We start from the raw sequence: 14,172 nt of genomic DNA on the forward strand, positions 1-14,172 counted from the left end.
CTTTTTATGAAAATGCAGAGTGGTTCCTATTTAATTAAAAGGAATAAATAGTATAAAGACTATATTTTCTTAATTCACCCCTGAACTGCAATGTTTACAATTACTCATTTCCTGTTTGCAAAGATTTTGCATCTGCTGTGTTTCATTTGATATCACACAGTTTTATTCCGTTTTTACTGTTACGGGAGTCCATATCTTCTTTTAGAAGATACTGTGCATGATGTGGAAATATTTTAGAACATTTTTAGACAAAGGCGAGTCCTTTCACAACTTTTCCAGTGTCAGTGGCATGTCATGCTGCCTTGTTGATGTGTATACCATGCTACCGAGTCCGATGCCAGTAAAGAAGCTTGAGAATTCCTGTTGTAGTTTTCTATTTATCAGGACTGTATCATGATCAAAGACATCCCAACGAAGATCAGCTAGTCAGACAATAAGACTGCAACTCATACATTGTATAGAACTAGAAGTACCTAGATTATATAGACAATATCATTATCATTATCAATGTCCATGACTGCATGAGCAAGCAATGAAGCATGACATAACTTGATAACTTCTAAGGACATTTTTGTATGTGTGGCTTTTCACTTGACTGTCTTTTGACTGTGTGGCACAGTGTCCTGTTTATTGGAATAAATCAGAGAAAACAGTGTTCATGGTGTATGTACCCTCTATCCACTGTGAAAAGGGAGAGCAATAACAGGAGTATCCAGGCATGACCAAAACAGAAAGATCCATAGATCATGAAGTAATAGTAAGTAATAGTAATATTAACTTAATTTAATTTAAATATTCTTTTTTATGGAGGATAGATTTATATTGCCAGATAATGAATTCAAATGATATTAGAGTGCAGTAAAATATCTAATAATAATGATGTAACTTATTGTTACCTACAGTTAACTAAAACAAATGTTTTATACATGTACACTGTAAATCATTACCCAACCCCTCCATTTGCTATGTTTTATCTCAAAACAAGTACTAGTAACTACATGTACCTCTTAAAACTTTGTGGAAATTGACCAGCACCATGATCACACACAAAAAAGGTAAATTGGCAAAATGTGACTATTAAATGTTCATGTACATGTATATGATTTACAATGATTTAGCCTGACTTTGTAAATGGGGTAAACCATAATAATCTTATAATTGCCAAAACCTCACTCATCTCCAAACTATATTTCAGACCATACATGCGGCGGGATGATGCCATAATATATTACAATAAAATGTATAGTAACAGTTACTTGCATTTATTCTAAAGAAATAACTAGGTATAGAATGTACATGTAATGAACTACATGTACATGTTTTTTTCTACAGCATGGATAACCTACAATTGATCAAATAATTTATTTAAGAAAAATATATCAGTTACCAGTTACATGTACAATAAATTTGTATATGTACATTACATCTATAATCATATTAAAGAGTCAAAGTTTTAAATCATTTTCTTGTAGTTTTGCATATTTTAGTTACCCCTTCTGACAACAACATGCATGACATGTATTGTATCAAATGCCCCTCATCCAACTTTTCCTTTTTAAATAAATGTAAACCAACAAATAAAATAGCTACAAAGGTACCTTCTACCCCTTTTGAAAAAATATATAAATAAAGTGAGGTGTTTATTCTGTTACATTGTTACAGGTCGGATAATATCTAATAATGTACATCAGTTGTATATACATGGATATGAAATTCAGAACCTGTCATTCAATTAAAAAAATAAACTGCTACCCATCTAACATAGCATCAAAATTGATGCTATTTTTAAGAGTTGTGGAAATGAAAAAAATCTGGATAATTTAAATTACCTTTCTTTGTTGCGAGAGATTTACAACTGTTTGATTGAAATTTTATTAAATTTGTACCATGACCACTAAAATGACAATTTTTTAATGACTAAATACTAAAAACCACCTCCCCATATCTCATGTATCATGTATGTTATAAATTCTATTTATTGTAATGTAATAAATGTTATTATTACAAATTATTGTATTTACTGATTGAAGATCATCCTGATCTTTTAACATTGTTTAACAAAATGAAAACTTGTATTTTCTATGTTATACATGTACTGATCATGATGTACATGTAAATTATGTTCAACATTGTATGTCTTATTTTGTAGGAACATGTATTTCTAACCAGTGTTACCCACAGTCTACCAAGAAAACTAGTACTGAATAAGGTAAGTGATATTTTTTTAATAAATAAATAATAAATGGATTATAAAACTGATGGTCAATTTTTCAGCAATTCATGTGTACATGTACCTACAATGTCATGAATGTATACAGTGAAATTGTTTCATTAAAGCATATACATTTATCTTAATATTTAAAAAAAATAACTGGTTTATACATTGTTCATGTTTGCAACTTTAAAAAAGCATGTAAGGAATTTTGTAATGTAAAATATTGTACAACCACCCTTGGATTTCAAGCATCACTTCATTTTCTCAACTTTTCTCTCTAAATTTGGAGATTGTATGTATATACATGTATGTATGAGATTGAGAGCAGTTAATAAATTTCTTCAATTTTCATTAGGTAACATCTTTGCTAACCAAGGTTTCTGATCTACTACCCTTTACATTTGATCAAGCTATATTTGTTTTTCCATTCATGATTACTTTCATATATCTTAAAGGGGAGTTACATAAATACATTATGCACTGACTTTATTCTTTTATATTTAGGAAATTCTGTTTTTTATTTCAGGTTTTACACACACACAATGGTGGTTCATGTGAGAGGAAAAAGTGATTTGTTCGCGAAAGTTCTTGCTTGTCTTTATCTACAAATGATGTTAATTTTACAGTACACAGAACATTGAGGGATTGATTGAACAAAGCTATATGTAGAAAATATATCAAAATATTAACTTTATAAATGAATAATAAATCTTTTGAGAAGACATATTTTCATTTCCTCCTGTTTTGAATAATCTTTTGTGCATGACTTTTGAATACTGCAATGGGTTTTTAGAAAAGTCAATTACAATACCAGCTGTTAACTATAGCTAATGTACTTTTCTGTTCCTTACCTCCCCAAATAACTGACCAAAGGTGCTAGGCACAGTATCCTGTTTATTGGAATAAATCAGAGAAAACAGTGTTCATGGTGTATGTACCCTCTATCCACTGTGAAAAGGGAGAGCAATAACAGGAGTATCCAGGCATGACCAAAACAGAAAGATCCATAAATCATGAAGTAATAGTAAGTAATAGTAATATTAACTTAATTTAATTTAAATATTCTTTTTTATGGAGGATAGATTTATATTGCCAGATAATGAATTCAAATGATATTAGAGTGCAGTAAAATGTCTAATAATAATGATGTAACTTATTGTTACCTACAGTTAACTAAAACAAATGTTTTATACATGTACACTGTAAATCATTACCCAACCCCTCCATTTGCTATGTTTCATCTCAAAACAAGTACTAGTAACTACATGTACCTCTTAAAACTTTGTGGAAATTGACCAGCACCATGATCACACACAAAAAAGGTAAATTGGCAAAATGTGACTATTAAATGTTCATGTACATGTATATGATTTACAATGATTTAGCCTGACTTTGTAAATGGGGTAAACCATAATAATCTTATAATTGCCAAAACCTCACTCATCTCCAAACTATATTTCAGACCATACATGCGGCGGGATGATGCCATAATATATTACAATAAAATGTATAGTAACAGTTACTTGCATTTATTCTAAAGAAATAACTAGGTATAGAATGTACATGTAATGAACTACATGTACATGTTTTTTTCTACAGCATGGATAACCTACAATTGATCAAATAATTTATTTAAGAAAAATATATCAGTTTCCAGTTACATGTACAATAAATTTGTATATGTACATCTATAATCATATTAAAGAGTCAAAGTTTTAAATCATTTTCTTGTAGTTTTGCATATTTTAGTTACCCCTTCTGACAACAACATGCATGACATGTATTGTATCAAATGCCCCTCATCCAACTTTTCCTTTTTAAATAAATGTAAACCAACAAATAAAATAGCTACAAAGGTACCTTCTACCCCTTTTGAAAAAAATATATAAATAAAGTGAGGTGTTTATTCTGTTACATTGTTACAGGTCGGATAATATCTAATAATGTACATCAGTTGTATATACATGGATATGAAATTCAGAACCTGTCATTCAATTAAAAAAATAAACTGCTACCCATCTAACATAGCATCAAAATTGATGCTATTTTTAAGAGTTGTGGAAATGAAAAAAAATCTGGATAATTTAAATTACCTTTCTTTGTTGCGAGAGATTTACAACTGTTTGATTGAAATTTTATTAAATTTGTACCATGACCACTAAAATGACAATTTTTTAATGACTAAATACTAAAAACCACCTCCCCATATCTCATGTATCATGTATGTTATAAATTCTATTTATTGTAATGTAATAAATGTTATTATTACAAATTATTGTATTTACTGATTGAAGATCATCCTGATCTTTTAACATTGTTTAACAAAATGAAAACTTGTATTTTCTATGTTATACATGTACTGATCATGATGTACATGTAAATTATGTTCAACATTGTATGTCTTATTTTGTAGGAACATGTATTTCTAACCAGTGTTACCCACAGTCTACCAAGAAAACTAGTACTGAATAAGGTAAGTGATATTTTTTTAATAAATAAATAATAAATGGATTATAAAACTGATGGTCAATTTTTCAGCAATTCATGTGTACATGTACCTACAATGTCATGAATGTATACAGTGAAATTGTTTCATTAAAGCATATACATTTATCTTAATATTTAAAAAAAATAACTGGTTTATACATTGTTCATGTTTGCAACTTTAAAAAAGCATGTAAGGAATTTTGTAATGTAAAATATTGTACATCCACCCTTGGATTTCAAGCATCACTTCATTTTCTCAACTTTTCTCTCTAAATTTGGAGATTGTATGTATATACATGTATGTATGAGATTGAGAGCAGTTAATAAATTTCTTCAATTTTCATTAGGTAACATCTTTGCTAACCAAGGTTTCTGATCTACTACCCTTTACATTTGATCAAGCTATATTTGTTTTTCCATTCATGATTACTTTCATATATCTTAAAGGGGAGTTACATAAATACATTATGCACTGACTTTATTCTTTTATATTTAGGAAATTCTGTTTTTTATTTCAGGTTTTACACACACACAATGGTGGTTCATGTGAGAGGAAAAAGTGATTTGTTCGCGAAAGTTCTTGCTTGTCTTTATCTACAAATGATGTTAATTTTACAGTACACAGAACATTGAGGGATTGATTGAACAAAGCTATATGTAGAAAATATATCAAAATATTAACTTTATAAATGAATAATAAATCTTTTGAGAAGACATATTTTCATTTCCTCCTGTTTTGAATAATCTTTTGTGCATGACTTTTGAATACTGCAATGGGTTTTTAGAAAAGTCAATTACAATACCAGCTGTTAACTATAGCTAATGTACTTTTCTGTTCCTTACCTCCCCAAATAACTGACCAAAGGTGCTAGTCACCATTTGGCATTTGCTGTTATTTCAATATAAAAAAGAAGATGTGGTATGATTGCCAATGAGACAACTATCCACAAAAGACCAAAATGACACAAACTATAGGTCACAAATATGTAACACATAAACAAACGACAACCACTGCATTACAGGCTCCTGACTTGCGAAAGGCACATACATAAATAATGTGGCGGGGTTAAACATGTAAGCGGGATCCTAACCCTCCCCTATCCTGGGACAGTGGTATAACAGTACAACATAAAAATGAACTATCAAAATCAGTTGAAAAGGGCTTTACTCATCAGATAGACATAAATACAAGTGGACGTGGCCGAGTACTTATACATCCAGACACAAAAAGACACAATGACAGATCTGAGAGTACTTACAGTTATCTGACAGCTAGTTCAAAACCACTAACAACTAATAAAAAAATCAAGTCTATATGAAAGAAAAGATATGTGGGTTGTTATGTATAAGTCAATGGAACAGAAAACAAACAACACAAGCACATCTATTATGAAACAACAAAACCAATTTTTTTAGAAAGGCAATGGTTTGAATAGATTAGTGGTACATGTATTTGGTTTAATACAAAAAAAATGTGGCTCCCTTTTTAACTATGTTATTCCCTTAATAACCTTAATGCTGATAACTCATCAGTTTTACAAGGTATCAAGAACATGAAAACGGTATGTAGAAAAGAAAAAGAGATAATCCTAACAACTGAAGTATACACTAGGGAGACAGCAACTCAACAACACAAATATGTCACAATTATCAGACAGCTAATGTCAAAGCAAGAAAACTGAAATATTTTTTATTTTAGTCAGAATATTTCACTCAATTTGATCAATAACACTTTCAAATTTTAGGAACATAATGAAACCAAACAAATAATGATATGGTCATATAAATCTTAAGTCGAAAAATTGATTTTCCAAATATCATGTCATTTCTGAAATATAAAGCATGTCTTTTGAATACCAAAATATCTGCCTAATCATCACCAACAAAATAGAGATTTGTTTGGTACTGAAAGTCAAATGTTGAAGTCTGGTCACTGGTACAGTGTGTACACTTTAAAAAATATAAATATATCTATTGTCAATCAGTATTTAAAGTACAGATCTGAGAATACTCGCTTGCTAAGAGCTAGATTACAGCCAATAACAATAAGTACAAAATATGTTTGAAACACTAAAATATCAGTCAGTACACTTACAGTACACATCCAACATCCAATGAATCTAGTGTACAAACGTCTTAAACAGTCGGGGGGAAAACACAAGCTTGTGCAATGCTAAAATATAGGTATCGACATTGTTTTGAAGTTGCAGATCTAAAAATAAGAAATGTATTTTTTTAGCTTTCTATGTCAAATATTTAGCTACATTGTAATCTGACCCAAAAAGCATGAATAAACTTCTGTCTAAACATCAAAATTCACCTCATGTTTTGTGCATTTTTCAAAACTCATACCCTTGGCAAGGTGCTCTAAACGTTGTCAATATGTTTGTAAATCCGTCTTCTGTTAGTCTTTCTTATGACCATGATTACTCTAATAATAATTTCGTCGCTTCTTAACAGATCTTAACAGAATTGTATATTTAGTCAGCATCTTAAATGTTATGAGTTGAAATATATGTTATGAAAAAAAAGAAGATGTCATTGTGGTATGAGACACCACACCTCTACAGACCAAAGGTATTAGAAGGTGTATTATTTTGAGATTTGTCGGGTTCTTACTTACCTCCATCTCCAGCTGGGACAAGACAGAATATTTGAAAATTTTAGAGTAGAAGCATATATTAGTACTAAATAATGTTTGCTAGGAGTCGGACAAATACTTTGGTCTAGGAATTTTTCTTCTTGTGGAGTCTTTCAACTTGTCAGCTTGCACATATTGCAGTTTAAAAAAAGACTAAGTGTCGTTCTTTAATCATTCATATTTCATTAAAATTAATTGTCAGAAACAGGCATGAAATATTTGCCACTGTATGTTCTAAAAACTAACAATCAGAAACAGATAATCGTCCTTTGTTGGGTAGATGGCGTATACCATGGAAAAGGAATATGTGTATGCCCCCGCAACTGAACATTGGGGAGGGGCATATTGTTATACCCATGTTCGTCCTTTTATGGGTACATAGTTATTCAGCTAAAGTTTGAAATCTAGGAAGTTTTCACTTTGCTATCTGTTTGTACATATATTGAAGATGTGCATGTGGTTAGGGTTTGATTTTTATTCTTTTGGGAGATACCAGCGGGAGTTTAACTTTTGTCTTTTTTTAGGGTATAAGGGGTTGAATGTTAAAGTTATTTTTAGAACAACACTTTTGCATCTTTGGGGGGCATCAATTACGTCTCCCAGACACAATAATATCTCAAAGAAAGTCATAAATTGACATTGCTGTAATATAGTTACTTCAGAGTGCAGTTCTGGGGCGTCACTTTGTATAGTTGTTCATTAAATCTTTTTAAAAAATGTGTAATTTTGCTCCGCTTACCGGTATACAACATATTTTCCGCTTTCTGAAAGATTAGACTCCCCCCCTTTTTGTTGGGGGGGGGGGGCGGGGGATTTAGGATCTCCCCCTTCTTTTTTACATGATACAGATATCATTCAAAAAGAATGTTGGGTCAAACCTAGCTATATAGCAAGCATAAATTAACCTGCCACTTGAATGACAATTGGTTATCTTTCCATTTTGTAGTAAAAACGATGATGCTTCCGACACGTTCAAGTACTGATGAATTTAAGTTATTTCAGTGAGTTCACCCCCCCCCCCCCCCCCAGGCAATTGATTCTTAAGATGTAAAGACATGCTCTTTTTTCAATTCATCTATTAAGAAAAGGTTGTTTTAAATAAGTGTAGCCACATAAATTTTTACCATTCTACCATTCTACTAGTTAAGTGTCTTCAAGAACCTGAAAATCAACTTCTCAAAAAAACGGATCGTATTTACCTTAAAAAGTCCATATTCACAAAAATTATATATGCTTTTGCTTCAGAATTTAACAGACTATCTTTTAAAATGGTTTAAGAACGTTATTCACATTAAACTAGCAATAAAAAGTAAATAAGGTTATCTACAGACAGCTTATTTATATAATTTTTGAGAAAAAAGTGCATAAATATTGTAAAAAACGTGACGACATGATCAACATTTTTATGAAAATTCTGTACTAGACTACATATTTTTATTTTTGATATGTTTCAGACAAGAGTCAACTGAAATAGAATGATCAAACAAATCAATTCTATCATCAGGGTCTAGGGAGATAATAGAGTTTGAAAATTTTAAATTTTTGACAATTTTCAAACTTGAAAATATTTGTTAATTTGGTTGTCATGGTAACCAAGTTTCCCTTTTTGCATCCATCTTTTCAAATGTTTCCTAATTTAGTTGAACATCATAGATTGAAGGATCTGGTATATACTTTTTATAAAGTTCATCAGTATTGCACTTTTTCCAATTACAAAAATATACAAATTTTGGGTATTTAAGGCCATTAAACACCTTGTTGCTAGGAACAGCCGTTTCCATAGCAACAGCTTGATTTTTTGTGTACAAATTGCCATTAATATTATTTTTGCCACAAGTTGAATCAATTAAAATATAGCAGATGGATATCCTTCACTATGGATGTATCACCCTTTGCATGACTCTTAACTGGACTGCTACTTAAATATGTAGTCTTTGATGGCGTTTAAACTAATCAAAGGTCATTGTAAAACTTTTCATTTTTTTTTTTTAACAACAAATATAGTCTTTATACGAAAGATATCTTGTTACAATTATACTTCACTGTCCAAGCGCCAGTGGAGTATTCCTGTGAAAAAACTTCTGAGTTGCCAGGAACATACTCAGAATATAATAAACAATATTACATAAACTATTACAATATTTTCAACTTATTCTATTAAATCAATTTCTTCAAATTAATGAAAAATACATTTTCAGAAATTATTTTGCTTTCCTTCATAACCCTTCTTAATTCCTTTATAAACAATTCATACACATCTATATATTTCAATTTTTGCTCTAAAACATAGTATGACTTGAAAATGCAAAAACCTAAAACTGTCAAAAAATAGTTAAAACCATAATAACCTTTATCTGATATTTTGTATCCAAATACTAATTGTTTAACTGATATCTTATTTTTAAAATTGAGTTGTGCAAGAAGATGTTCCACTTCATCCCAAAAGTCTTTTAAAAAAGAACATGTTATAAAGAAATGAAAGTAATCTTCCTCTTCTGTTTGACAAAAATTACATTTACTATTAGTAGAAATTTTCCATTTAAATAGTAATTGCTTTGTGGGAATAATATAATTTAGCAGTTTCCATCTAAACATTTTCATCTTATTCTCTCTTAAAAATTTAAATATAAAATCGTTTACGAATGACATATTTGGCTTGCTATCTAGCTTTAAATTTTTTGTCCAAATATTGATACCAATCGGCTGTGTATACTTTTGATCTACTAGACTATTATATAACATTTTATTAAAGATATCTTGTGCTTGTATTTGTTTATTTCCCCAACTCAAATTATCCTTATTAATACTAATTTTACTCTTTAAAGAGTTTTCTTTAATTAGAATTTGCTGCCATTCCTTTGGGATGGAAGATTTTAATATTGTAAACTCTGCAATCCAATTAGACTTATTGCTTAATTTTTCTAAAATAAAACCCTCTGATAACTTTCCCTCACGATCAAGTATGTCGTTGATGTAAATCAAACCACTTGCTACCCAGTTTTGAAAGAACAAACTTTTGTTACAATGTTTAACGTATCTATTTCCCCAAATAATCTGTTTTCTTATATTTGAAAAATGATCTTTAAATTTTGTAAAACCTCCCCCTGTTTTCACCCAGCTTGAAATTACTTGCAAATAAAAGTCTGGTATATTTTCAAATTCTTTTAGTGATTTAATATTATCTAAATTCATGTTAAAGACAAGATAATTTTTTCCCAGATTGTTGAAATATTTGGTAGGAATAATCTTCCAGTTCGGCATAGTGGTTGGATTGAATTTGGAAACCCATGAAGCTTTCAGTGATGTAAAATAGCTATCAAAATCAACCATTTTTAACCCCCCTTTTTGATAATCGCCAATAAGTGTATTTCTTTTTACTTTGTCATTTTTACCTTCCCAAATATATTTAAAACAACAGCTTTCAATCTCTTTTATGTATTTGTTTGGAACAATACACGAAGTAGCCAAAAATGTAAATTTAGGTAAGATCAAAGATTTTATAATTAATATTTTTCCAATTGTTGTTAATTTTCTTTTTTTCCATGCCTTCAGTAAGGATTTCATTTTATCAATTTTAGGTTCCCAATTTAACTTTTCACATTCGTTTATGTTGTGACCAAAATAAATCCCTAAGGCTTTAACTGGTTTGTCCGTCCAGCGTATTCCCTCAATTTTATCTTTACTATGTTTAAGCGCCCCTATCCATATTCCTTCTGTTTTACTACGATTTAATCTCAGACCTGAGAAAGAACCAAACGTTTCTATTATATTCATAGCATTTGATATGTCGGTTTTTGAACTACAAAAAAGAGTTGTATCATCTGCCAATTGAGATATTTTTATGCTATGTGTTTTTTTATCAATAGTAATTCGAATACCTTTGATGTCGGGGTTTTGTCGTAATCTCAAAGCCTTAATTTCTACTGACAAAACAAAAAGTAAAGCAGATAAAGGACATCCTTGACGGATTCCTCTAGAGTTTTCAAAAATCTCAGAGACCCATCCATTATTTATTACACATGTTTGTATTCCCTTATATAAAGTTTCCACCCATGATATAAATGATTCATTAAAACCGAAATGTTTTAGAACGCTTAACATGAATTCCCATTCCAAAGAATCAAAAGCTTTAGTTAAATCAACAAATACGATAGCCCCATCTATTCCATATGATTCTGCATAGTCCATAATGTCTTGAATTTGCCTTAAATTGAATCCAATAAAACGATTTTTTACATACCCAGTTTGATCTTCATTGATTAGTTTAGGAAGCAGTTTTTTAAGTCTCTGTGCCAAAACATGGGATAGTATTTTTAAATCTACGTTTAATAGTGATATAGGACGATAATTGTCCAAAGATAATGGGTCATTCTTTTTAAATAATAAAGATAGTACACCTGTTCGTTGGGTATACGATAAAAGTTTTTCCTCGTGTCCCTTATTAAGAACTTTAACTAACATTAGTTTTAATTTTCCCCAGAAAGTCTTATAAAATTCCAAAGTCAAGCCGTCAAGACCTGGTGATTTATTTAGCTTCATCGTGTTTATTGCACTAGTGCATTCATCTATAGTTACTTCCCCATCACATTCTTTAAAGTCATTAATATTTATATCTTTTTCCATAATAGTATCAGCAACGTATGAATGTAACAAATTTTTATCGGGGCATGTTGTAGTGTATAATACTTTATAATAATTCTTTATCATTTCCAAAATTTCTTCCTGGTTTGTTGTTACTTCGTTTCTTTCGTTTCTAAGCTTATTAATAGATTTTTTAACCTGTCGCTGTAAAACTTTTCTTATGACAATCATGTCAATATCCCTAGATAAAGTCTTAAGATAAGTACATAAAGCTAAAGTAAGAAGAAGAAAAATGAATAAAAAAGTTAACAGTAAATCATGTAAAATGGCAAAATAAAAAGAATTTGGTTGAATTGAAATAAAAGTCACGAATGAAAATAAAAGGACGTAAAATAGATAGATCTATATTAGTTACTTATTTTGCAAAGGCTGGTTTGCTTTTAAGAATTTGATCATTGTCAGCTGTTACTTATATAAATTAGAATAAATTTACATATTATGTACTAAGTATATGTTATTGGCCAGCATGGCCATAGAACTTTTATAAAACATGTGTTTCCTTAAGGCCGTATTTTTTTTATTTTTTTAATTTTTTTAATTTTTAGTTTTACGAACCTCCTACCCTAATTTTTGCCAAATAGGAAAAATGTAAAATTAAAAATGTTGATTTTTATATTTTTTTTCTCCTCCGACCCAGTGTTTTTCATGCAAAAAAAAATAAATTTAGTTCATAACTGCATGAAAGAATCTAAATGTATGCTCTTGGTGATTTAGTAAGTTGTTGCACATTGATTTTCAATTCAAACCTTGTCAAGAAAAAAAAAGTAGTTGTTACACTAGTAGAAAATCTCCTGGTGAAATAAAAATTTTTTTTTTTGATATTGACGGTTGGTATTTAAAAAAAAATCAGCAGCAGCAGTTTTTTTTGTTTGTTTTTTTTTTCGTCCTCCTACCCATTGGTTTTGTCAAAAGATTTCATAAAACTAAAATTATAATAACTATGGCCTAAGCAGAGAAAATATATGTATGAAATAGATTTACTTGATAAACACGATTTTGATTCACTTTACATTTGTACATACTGCTTACATGAATATATTTAATTTGAAAAATATATAGGAAATATGGGGTCAATTTAAAACCTACATGTTTCCTGCAGACAGTAGTCATGATATTTTAATTGGGGTGTAAAAGAGTAAATAAATATTGGTCCTGTTTTATTTCCCTGATATTTTCGTAGAAAATAACACTTTAAAGATATAAAATGCAAGTAGTGTCTTTTATCTTGAAAATGTAGAAAGAGAAATTTCATTTGCTGAATCAGGTTATAATTATACCTTCAGCATGTTTAGGCCTTAAATGATAAAGAAAAACTGTAGACATTATAAGAAATTATGATCAGTTAGACATAAGATAGATCTACAACATTAGTTGAATTGCAGTAGACTTATAACCAAGGCCAGTACTATGTTCGTTCCTGACCTGGTTATTCATCTTGCTAGGTTGGGGGAACTAGCTGGTATCTTTGATATGAATACATGTCAACGTAACACAGATTCAAAGTTCAATATATAATGTTTATTAATCAGCATTCAATATAGTTATCAATCACAATAATCACATAAGTTTATGAGACATAATAAAACAGCATGTCCAATATACATCCAAGTCTATAACACAAGTGTCCAATACGTGTCTATAAAGCAAGTGTCAATACTGACTGTCCCTTACTACATGGTCAACTAATATATATTGTTATTCATTATTTAATTTACATAATATTAATACTCATTTATCTAATTTACATAATAATACTAGTTTATCTATTTCCCAAATATCAAGTCTTTGTGACATAACCTAAATCATCTTAAAAAGTAGGAAATCCCTTTGTATGTATAACACTTCTTTAATCCTTAATTCTCTATTGTCAATTTAGCCCTCAGAGGATTACATAATAATTTGCTTTACACTTATCTAAAATTGTGAAGATTTATATTAACTATTTATCAAGTAAATTATTTCTTAAGCTAGTGCTAAATATCTTAACTAATACTAAATTATAACAAATCTTTGGATTCCACATTTTAACATTCTTGTATCTAAAATATACTGGTTATACCCTTCCCTTCGTCGCCAAGATTGCTCCTGCAATCTTCAATTAAAATACAAAATGCATAATAAAAAAATATAATATTTTACACATAAATTATATAGCAACAATTGAATTACTGATTCCTGTCAATAAAAT

General features: G+C 29.7%; 1 long non-coding RNA gene across 1 annotated transcript; it reads left to right on the top strand.

The window, feature by feature from the left end:
- The first annotated feature begins 499 nt into the window (after window positions 1-499).
- On the top strand, window positions 500-2,924 carry LOC134726970 (uncharacterized). Its single transcript, XR_010108688.1, has 3 exons — window positions 500-757; window positions 2,150-2,209; window positions 2,742-2,924. It is a non-coding gene; the product is annotated as an uncharacterized LOC134726970 (long non-coding RNA).
- The last annotated feature ends 11,248 nt before the right edge of the window (window positions 2,925-14,172 follow it).

The sequence above is a fragment of the Mytilus trossulus genome, chromosome 7 (genome assembly GCF_036588685.1).
Source record: "Mytilus trossulus isolate FHL-02 chromosome 7, PNRI_Mtr1.1.1.hap1, whole genome shotgun sequence".
Taxonomy (NCBI): domain Eukaryota; kingdom Metazoa; phylum Mollusca; class Bivalvia; order Mytilida; family Mytilidae; genus Mytilus; species Mytilus trossulus.